The 10,512-nt window shown below is 34.2% G+C and overlaps 1 long non-coding RNA gene across 1 annotated transcript; it reads right to left on the bottom strand.

Annotated features, from left to right (window-relative positions):
• Positions 1 to 2,686: 2,686 nt before the first annotated feature.
• Positions 2,687 to 9,543, bottom strand: LOC108371355 (uncharacterized). Its single transcript, XR_001848742.1, has 3 exons — positions 8,882 to 9,543; positions 7,583 to 8,690; positions 2,687 to 3,658 (listed from the first exon to the last, which is right to left on the bottom strand). It is a non-coding gene; the product is annotated as an uncharacterized LOC108371355 (long non-coding RNA).
• Positions 9,544 to 10,512: the final 969 nt, after the last annotated feature.

The following is a 10,512-nucleotide window of genomic DNA, read 5'->3' as shown; positions in this document are numbered from 1 at the left end:
CAATCATAACATATCAACAACAAAATTATAGTGAAACAGTAGCAAAAAAAAGAGTGCAATAACAAAAACATTAACAACAGCAAGTCAGCAACATTGTATGCCTAGATATTAGCTTTGTTTCTTTACAGATAATTATCTCTCGTTTCTGCTAGAAAGCGATTATTTACCCAAAAAAAAACAGCTATCAGAATGTAGCAGCTCTCTCTCGTTCTTACGCTCTTATTTTTTGCCTATCCTGCTAGTTTCTGCTAGTAAACAGCTGTTGAGACATCAACAAGCGAGGTTAAGCAAAGTTGCTTTTATTTGTTTCCTTTTCCATATTTTTGCTATCATTTGTTTAATAAAAATGAGCGAATCACTAAATATTGATGAAGTGTCGCAAAATCTAAGTATTTGCGAATATTTTTAAAATACAAAAAGCGATAATAAAATGGCGCCAAATATTTTTAACTGTCAAATACCAGCTGTTTACTTGCTAGTTTGCTTCAGTGTTGTCAGGTTGACGATTTGGTCGTCATTTTGAAGATTTTTACAGCCATGACGATTTGACGATTTTTGTGACCTAATGAGGATTGCGAATAAAGCAGTTTTGGCTGGTTGTCAACTCTGAATATACAGAGGGGCGACGAATAACTGTTACCCAGGGTTTTTTGAAAAATAAAAGGACCCTTTATAGATTTTGCTAAAAAAGTATTTTATTGTTAATTTTCAACAGATTTTACTTTAATTTTATTAATTAGTTTTTAATTTTTAACCTTTATTTGGGTATACCGGCGGTAAACACTTAGAGAGAAAATCGCAAGCGGGACGCAAGTCTTCGTCGGTTGATTTATTCCATATCTTCTGTAACCGTGGGCTTATTTCCTCAATTTTGAGTCCTTTATACTGCCACTTTTGTCTAACATAACGCTCATACTCAGAAAACGAATAGACTCGGTAAACTAACGAAATAATACTTTCTTCGCAAATTTTTAAAGGATACTTCTATTTAAGAAAAAAACTGCGTACGAGTTATTCGTCGCCACGCCGTAGTTACACCGACATCAAAAAATTCGTAAAAAGTTAAGCTTTTTATTTTTTTGATATAGCTTCCTAGTTCTGTTTATTTAAATTTTTCATATGTTGACGTTTTTTACATACGAATGACGACTTTTGAGAACCAAATTGACGATCTCTCACTTCAATGACCTGGCAACATAGTTTGCGTTTCTTAACTATTTCTTTATTTCGCTCTCCGCGAGCGTAATTCTCTCAATTTTTCAATTCTTCTTCTTTTTGATACTTATATGCTAGAAAAGTAAAGAAACAAGCTATTGAATAAATATTACGTATATGTAGTATTTTTCATGGCCCCAGCGATTTTAGAGGGTGGCGGGAAACAGACGCTGCGTTTCTACCTATGGAGTCTACGCGCATACGTTTTCGCTTTAGAGGAGAAGCAATTGTATGGACGTGCAAATAAGTAAGTACATTAGGAAGTCGCACTAACAAAACCTTGCAGTTTGTTAAAGAAAGTCCTAAACTATGGTCAAAATAAGAAGAAAGGTCAACCTGTTTAAGGCAGCGACCGTTAAATATTTAGATTTTTTCATTGCAAAATCGTTATTTTTTTATTAAATTTTTTTCGGTCAAATGTACTACGTGGTGTTGGTTAAATAAAAACTAGAAATGAATTTTGTGTATTTCAAAACTGGGCATAAAATTTTGATCAAGAAAAAAGTGGACATACACACATACGTACATGTTTGGTAACTTACTTTGTTGGTAAAATGAAAAATATACATAAATTTTCAGTGATTGGTATTTCAAAACTGGGCATAAAATTTTGGTGAATTAAAAACTGGCCATAAAAATTGTGGGCATTTTATGCCTACCACTCATATACATATCTATGTTCAGCACTTAAATGAGCAAAAATCCATGACCAGTTCAAAACATATCAAAAAACTGCCCAATTTTCAAAACAAAATTATGTCAAAGGTGTAATTAACTAAAATGCATGTCCTGTCGAAATTTTATTTAGGACATTTTCCTGAATCGATTAATATTTTTTCTAGGGCCCTTAAGTTTTTTGGTGGGCCCAGTATAAAATCGTGCCAGATTTACGACACTCGAAACCTTGGATTTGCTCAAGTTATGCTGTAGGAGTGTAAAGTACAAATCGCACACCGTCTTCAAAAGAGTCACAACTCAAAATTTGACATTGTTGAGATTATGCGCTAAAAATGTACACAGAGCTTTTATTTACCATTCAGCAAAAGCTGGAGCAAATTTTTGTTATAATTTGTTAAAAAAAAAAACCTAATGTAAAGTCGCCCTTGCCCATATGATTATCATGTGCTAAGAAATATTTTTTCGCATTTTCTGACAAACGTATTATTTTGAGTTGTGACACTTTTGAAGACGGTGTGCGATATATGATTTTTATTTTATGGTTGGGTTGGGGGAAAGAACCTATGTACATATATATTTTTCTCTATGGAGCGTGAGACAGTCTAATAGGCATACATACTTGTACATGTATGTATGTATGTGTGAATGTTCCACACACAAATGGTTGCAAGGAAAGTCAATATACAATTATGTCTACTTTGCAAAACAAAACAATAACAAATAAACTCAACACAAATATTAAATGATAATTACTATGCAAACGTATATAGGAAAGTCACATATTTATCTGTGCATAAATACATATGTACATACATACATACCAGCATAATCATATCGTTTATAGAGTAGCAATTGTTGCGAGCAGACTCGATAGCATTGCGAGGTGGAGCACAGCAGCTTATTGTTTGTGGGCTTTGATGTTGTTATTGTTAATTTTATTTATTCTCCTTGTCGTACATACATACATATGTATGCATATTTACGTAGTACACTTATAATACGTATTTGTAGAATTTTGTTGTAGAACATCGATTGTTACGCGCACGCAAAAACTTAAGTTTATAATTATGGACATACAAATGTATGTACATACATACATACATAAATATGTGGCAATATTCAGAGCAATCGCGTGAGCATATCTACAAACCCAATGAACTAATATATATGTTTACAAATATACAATTATTTATGTGAGTTTGCAAACGCTTAGAGCAGTAGGCAGACGCTGTCGGTAGCGCGTTGCCGCGGCGGGCAGATACGGACGCGTACGTGATCAATAATCAAGTTTCGTCGCTGGCTGGGGTTCTGTATACGGGGCACACCAAGTAAGTACTCACTACTTACTGACCGACACAAATGGCATAAGGCAAATTAATTATGCTCAGCGTGTGGATTGATATCTGCTAAAGTTTGGAATCGCGCTTGTAATCGCCTTTGTCGCACTCGCAGACACGCGGGCAATCCCAAGCTCCATGCGCCGCCGTTCGGCAGCGCGTTGCTGGCGAATTGGTTCGATGGCTGTGGCTGGCTCGCTCAGTGGCTAGCTCTAGCTGATTGCTGCCCGATCGCCGTTGTACTCGTACATATGTATATTGTTGGTCCGTTCGCGAATCGCTATTAAACGCAACTTGACACTATTCTGCAGACGCAAGCGAGGAATTTGTTTACACGACAATTTTGTGGCGCATATGTGGTAGATAACGATCGGATATGGAGACGCCTGAATGCGCGGGTTCTCATACACTGCTGACCGAGTGAGTATCTGGAACAAAATTTGTTGGTTTAAATTTTTTTTCTTTATTATTTTTGATTATTATTCTTATTATATATTGTATGTAAGCTGTATTTTTACTTGGAAGTAAATATACATACATACATGCATACATGTGTAGATAATACTCGTATGGAAATTTGGGTTTTAAAGCTAAATATGATTTTTATTAACCAGTATCTATTATATCCACTATTGGAACAAGAAGTAAAAACTATTATTATATTCAATTTAGAAAAAATACGCTTAGGTATTCAAAATAACAGTTATTTAAAGGTGATGCAGATCTTTGACAGAAAATATTTTTAATACATACATGTGTTTGTTTTTTTTTTAGGTTTTGGCAAACTTAGTCATGGAGCGATAGTCAGTTGAACAACAACAAATGAAGGTTCTGCAGAAGTTCATTTTGCACATTGCGCTATTTTTGCGGTAAAGGTAACCGGCCGGTTGTTACACCGAAAATATTGCTACTGTGGAACAAAGTGGGTACCAGACCGCGACGACGCCGGTAACAGTATATAACGGTGAACGGCAAACGTTACCGTGATATTATAACCGACTGCTTAAATGAGATGGACTTAGACAACATGTGAATGGTGCCACTTGCCACATAGCTACGGTCACCATATTTATGAGAGCCGAATACGGGACAAAAAATAATTTTGCAAATTCGTTCCACAACAGCTTACAGATTTTAAAGCCTTCTTCAATGATCCTAGATGTATTAGCCCTGAAACAGTATCCTTATAGTAACATAACGAATTCCCCGAGATTTTTACCGCGTAAAGTTTGTTAAAAAAGTTCCTCAAATTTTAGTATAAAAGGTGCAATTTTAAATTGCTAAGGCTTACCAATAATTTTTGGCATTTTTATTTTTATTTTTTGTTGACGGTGTTACGCATTTTTTCATACAAACTAAGTATGATCGACCACCACACCATTTGACTTCTTTCTCTGCGGCCACGTAAAAAGTATGCCTATGCCAATAAGCCCGAGGCGATTCCATAGCTGAAGATTGACATCATACGGGTTTTAAATAATATACATCCCGAACTATGCCCTAAAGTCACGGAAAATGTGTATATGCGCATGCTGTGTTGCCAGAGGAGTTTTATTTATAAAATAAAATCTGGGGTTTTATTGAATCACCATGTGTGAATGTTTTTTTGGGGAGTCTCATTCACTCCGAATAAGCTGATTGAATGAGCGAATTATTTGTGAGGGAATGAGTGACTGGTTGGCTGAGTTACTAAGTTAGCTAATGACTATGTGAGTGATGAGCGAGTTAATTAATTAGTAAGTAATTGCTAAAAGTGAGCGAATGAATCAGTGATCGAGTGAGTGGGTGGTAAGTTAGTGAGTGAATGAGTGATGAGCTATAAATAATTTAGCGAGTGAGTGTTGAGTAAGTGTGTAAGTGATTGTACAAATCTAAGTGATTGACTGTGTAAACGAGTGAGTGATTCCAGGAGTAAGTGTATGAATGAGTAATGAGTTAGGGAGTGAGTAAACTAATGAGTGAGGGAATGAGCGATACCTCAATTTAAAGTTAATCACATGGATCTGTAAATCTTTGCGATTTCCTTGTTTTTTTTTTTTTTTGTAATTCTATGCAAAGATTAAAATTAGATATAAAATGCATCTAATCAACACACTTTTCAATGTTATTATTTTATTCTACTTGTTATATGTAATACAATAACTACTACTACTAGTTATATGTAATAAATAGCACATCAGTTGCCAGCTTTCAATTGTAATCCGTAATCAAATCATTCCAAAACGCTCTACCTCAGCAAATGGTTGAAAAACTCCATATTCAGAATTTGGGTGAAGAACGCCTTATCTCAGAATTTGGTTAAAAAATACCCTATTTCAGCTGCCGCTTTGAAAACGCCCTATCTCAACATAAATTGAATGAGAGGATTCACAAGACATATTAACCGTCGTAAAATCTTAAGCTTAGCGTTTTATATGTTAAATAGTGATTAAAACACACGAAAGACCAAATATAGTAAAGCTGCGTTTTTAGTTTTTCACTCTGACGTCAGGATTTTTTTCAAAGAACTTTGAAATTGTAATGATATGATTAATTCAAAAGATTATTTTAAAAAAATCAGTGCGATTCAGAATAATAACGGTGTTGGTACCAAATGAGAGAGAAAATTTAGAATTTAAAAACAAGAAAGTATTTTTGTTTACAAGGACGAATAGGTATTAACAATGCGCTTTTAATAAAGTGAATCTTTTTAAGTAAATAAAGTTTGCAGGACGAAATTCGATGATGACGTCGTGTGTATATTTGTATTTGTATCGCAACTTGTCAAGGATATTTAAGGACAAAATTTGTAAAGGACATTTTCCATAGCCATTCTTCCTTGTTAAAAATTTAATAAGTAAGACATAAGTTTTAATTTATTTTATTTTACTTTATTATTTACTTAATTTTTCGTCAATTAAAGACTGGGCATACATTTATGATCAGATGAAAATTGAACTTATGTATTATGTATTTAAATTATAGGTAGTTTAAAAAATGTGCATAATTTGTCGATCATTCGAAAACTGGCCATAATTTTAGATGAATTGAACACCGGACATAATTTTCGATAACTTGAAAAATCGGCATAAATTTTTGGGCATTTAAAAACTGGACATAACTCTATTAAATACTTTAAAAACTGAACATAATTTTTTCTTACTTAAAAACTTGGCATAAATTTATGGGTATTCCGAAATTAAAGATGTGAAATTAAAAATTTTACATTATTTTTGGTACTTTATAAAGTGGGGATAAATGTTTAGCCATTTAAAAACTTGATATAAATTGACGTAACTCTAAAAACTGGATATAATTTTGTGTTGCTTTAAAGACTGAGCATAATATTTTTTATTTAAAAACTGCACAAAAAACTTCTACAATTTTAAAATTGGACATAACTTTTGCTACATTAAAAACCGGACGTAATAATTTAGATATTGAAAAACTGGGCAACTTTTTTGATTTTTTTTTTTGTTGACATATGCACATTTTAGATCATTGGAAAACTGGATATACAATGTATATTATTTGCGTGGCAATAAATTTTTGATATCTTTAAAACAAGGGTTGCGTCATTTAAAATTCTTTTTAATTTTAAATCCGCTATTAATTAAGAAATATATTTGGTTTGTGATTTGATTGGTCAACCAAATAGAAATAAAATTTATTTCCGATTTGATTCGTCGACCAAGTAAAAAATTTAATTTATTTGCGATTTTATTAGACGATGAAATAAAAAAAAAAATATTTGTGATTTGAATCGTTGAACAAATAAAAAACAAAATTTATTTATGATTTGATTCAACAACCAGATAAAAACTAAATTTTATTTTCTCGCAAATCGAACAAATAATAAATTTATATTATTTAGGATTTGATACAACCTTCAATTCAGAAATTACTTTTATTTTCGGATTTGAAATTTGGCTAATTAAAAAACACACAAATCTTATTAAAACTGGGCACAAATTTATGCTCAGTCGCAAATTGAATATGTTCATTTGAATTTTAATTCGTTTCAAAATTTAATATTGTCTTTTCGTATTTAACTTTATTTAGTATTTTTATTTTCATTTTTTATTTCATTTAATTTTTTGTTTTTGTGCTTTATTCAATAAAATTTTATTTTAAGTACATTATGTTTTAATTCAAAAAATTTTTTATTTATTTTTTCTTAAATGTTTGTTTTTTAATTTTATTTGTTTTTACTTCCATTTATTTGCTTTTATTTTATTTTTTGTATTAAAATTTATTTAATTTTACCATTTCATATTTTTTAAATTATTATTGTGTCTATTTTTTATTTTATTTTGCTTTATTTTACTTAAAAAAAAAAAAAACTATCATAAATAAATATGGACATAACTCACATTTTACAGCCGTTCCTCGCTGTGTTTTCACGCATTCGTAACTTTTATGGCTGATTGTAATGCCGTTATTAATCTCTCATGCACATTTCATCAATTTTATAAACGTTAATTGCAGCGCTCGCAGTGAATATAGACGAGGTAAATATACGATTAGCTGATTTTTTAATGAGCGTACATACAAACACACATACAAATATTGTATACTGAATATTGCGTTTTATTAAACATTTGCAATTTGTAGTTGTTTGTTTTTCATTTTTTAAGCATTTGTTTTCATACTTAATTTTATTATTATGTTTTAATTTGTGTTTTATATTTTTTATTTTTTTTTTTTTTGCTTTTTCATACAATCACTTCTAGCAATCAGCATTCACTGCGAATGACGACGGAACGCGCGCGCGTCTCATGAATGAGTTGCGACTTTGAGAATAAAATTGTTACATGCAAGCGATGCGTCAGTCAGCGCCGACACAACACTAGCGCTCGGCAGTCGATTTGTGAATGAATGAAAAGCTCGCACGGAATCGTCTTAAATGACTGCTGGGACTGGACACACAGGACTGCTGCACTCGGCAGCAGTAACAGCAACAACAGAGCAGCCAACGCGATAAGAAACTATTGGGGAAAAGGGAGGCAAATGACGAGCCGCATCAACGATTCGCTTACAATGGAGGTGCTAGTGGTGAGGTGGATGATGAGCGCACGGATGAATGGTGTTGGAGGGGAAGAGAATTCGCGTGTGGAGTTTTTGTTATCATGGCACACCACATTAATTTTGATGTCGGGTTTGATTTGTTATTAGTACACACTCATTTTTGCGCTAACACTTTCACACACTTTTGCTATGTTTTTCTACATTTTCATGCTTGCTATCGCATTTGAATTTCACAATATTTTTTTTGGCGTTGCGATTTTTTCTTAGCAGCTCAGTAGCGCGCGTGTTAGGCCTCCAAAAAAAAAGTGTTAATTACATGCGCGCGCATGCACGCCCTATTAACTAAACGGAACTAAGTGCCGTCGCCGCCACTACCGCCGCTGCCGTGCTAGTGTTTTTTTTTTTATTGCGCGGCAAGCCTCTAAAACTCTGGGCGCTCTTAAGCCGTAGTTCCTTTTATAAAAACTAAATAAAGAAAAATAAATGCGCTAGCTTGTTTTACAGTTATACAACTGTGTTATGTTCTTGTAATTGGAAATATAATTATAATTATTATGGCTCGGCGCCACTCAACTCGTGGTCTCTAATAAGCCACCGGCATGCCGCACCGCGCTTCCACCGCTCTTAATAAAGTTACTACCAACCAAAAACGCCGCCCTGCCGTTATGCGCCTTTCGACGTCGCACACCGCGCGCTATTGCACTCACACGCGTTTAATTGCACTGTTTGCTTGTTAAAGCTATTTAATTACTACGGCGGCTGCTGCTATTTTGATTTATTAATTTTTTAAATATTTTCTTTCTATTTTGCACACTGGTGCGCGCGCGTGAGCTGCTCCGTTTTTTATAATTAAATCAATTTTTCTTTACTTCCCAAAAAAAAAAAGGAGGAAGAAGTATACATCTAATGTAACAAGATTTTTCTTGTGCCTCTATGCCGCGACACTTTACACTATTGCTCGTATTTTCACACAACAAAGCAGGCAACAAATTGTAACACCATAACAAATAGGCTCGACTAAGCAAAGGAAATGTTCATAACTCGTTTTTGTTAGACGCTGCGCTCAGAACTCGAATTTTGAAGCAACGCGCGTTCGTTGTTTTTTTTTTGTTTTGTTTTAATTTTTATTATTGAATGCCGGCCGTGGTCGTGTTGTTGTCAGAAACTAAAAAAAAAACAATCAGCCGCGTTCGAAAGTTGTTAAGTACCCACGGGAAAAATCACTTAATGCGCGCACACATTTTCACTGTCCGCCGCCGCCGGTGAACTGTTGTGTTCTGACTTACTAGCTGCCGCGTAACCGAGCTCGTGGTTAGCTAGCAACCGCTTAGCTTATTGACTGGCATTTCGTTTGCTTGGCTGCTGTTGGCAGTTTTTTCTTGCGCTCCGTTGCTCACTTCAGCAACACAAATACAAAGACAATCGCATATGCTCTCGCGTGCTTATTATAAGCACTACTGTCGGCGGCGCTGTTAAATGTTGCCACTTTTATGCAGCCGACTTGTTACCACTTAACTCCCCGATTGATATTGCACTTCTGATGCGGCGCCAATGACTTTTGTTGCTATCTTTCACTCTTTATTTACAAAGGACTGCGGCGGCGCTCACACACACGACTGCTGCTACAACTTCGGCGGCTGCGACTGCTGTTAACAGCCAGCGTCGTTTTTCCTGCTGCTGAATTTTCCCCCAATACATTCAATATATCCGCGCGCTGCTTTCATATCAGTCCTGCGTATTATAATTATGTTGTTTTGTTAACATTTCATTGGTAATTTTATTGAGCACGTTAACAGCTGTCTGCTAAAGCGGCGAATAAGAGAGTAGCCTGCTGTTTGTACGAATAATTTTGTGTTGTACTGTTATGCTGTTGTTAAAGGCTAGCTGTTAATAACAGCCTCGGCAACTGCGCTGATTGTACCTATGGATATGAGGAAAATTTTTTGTGCCTTAAATATGCATGTTTTTGGATTATAATATTTGTTTTTATATTTTTGGATGATCAACTAAAGCTTCGCTAAAAATTATTGGACATTTGAGAAATGGTCATACATTTATGCCAAGTTTTTAAATGACCAAAAAAGGTATATAAAAAAAAATTGTCCAGTCTTTGAATTACCAAAAATGCAGTTAATGCCCAGACTTTGAATGACAAACACAACCTCGAAACTGGGCATTACATATAAGCAACTTAAAAAAAAGGAATGCTCCAAAACACAGACCACTCATAAACTCTATAAATGCTTGATTAGGCGCCTAGAGAACGTTGAATCCT

Source organism: Rhagoletis zephyria, unplaced genomic scaffold (genome assembly GCF_001687245.7).
Source record: "Rhagoletis zephyria isolate East Lansing unplaced genomic scaffold, Rhagoletis_zephyria_1.1 Rzeph_scaffold_04910, whole genome shotgun sequence".
Taxonomy (NCBI): domain Eukaryota; kingdom Metazoa; phylum Arthropoda; class Insecta; order Diptera; family Tephritidae; genus Rhagoletis; species Rhagoletis zephyria.
This window is presented reverse-complemented; position numbering and strand designations above follow the sequence as displayed.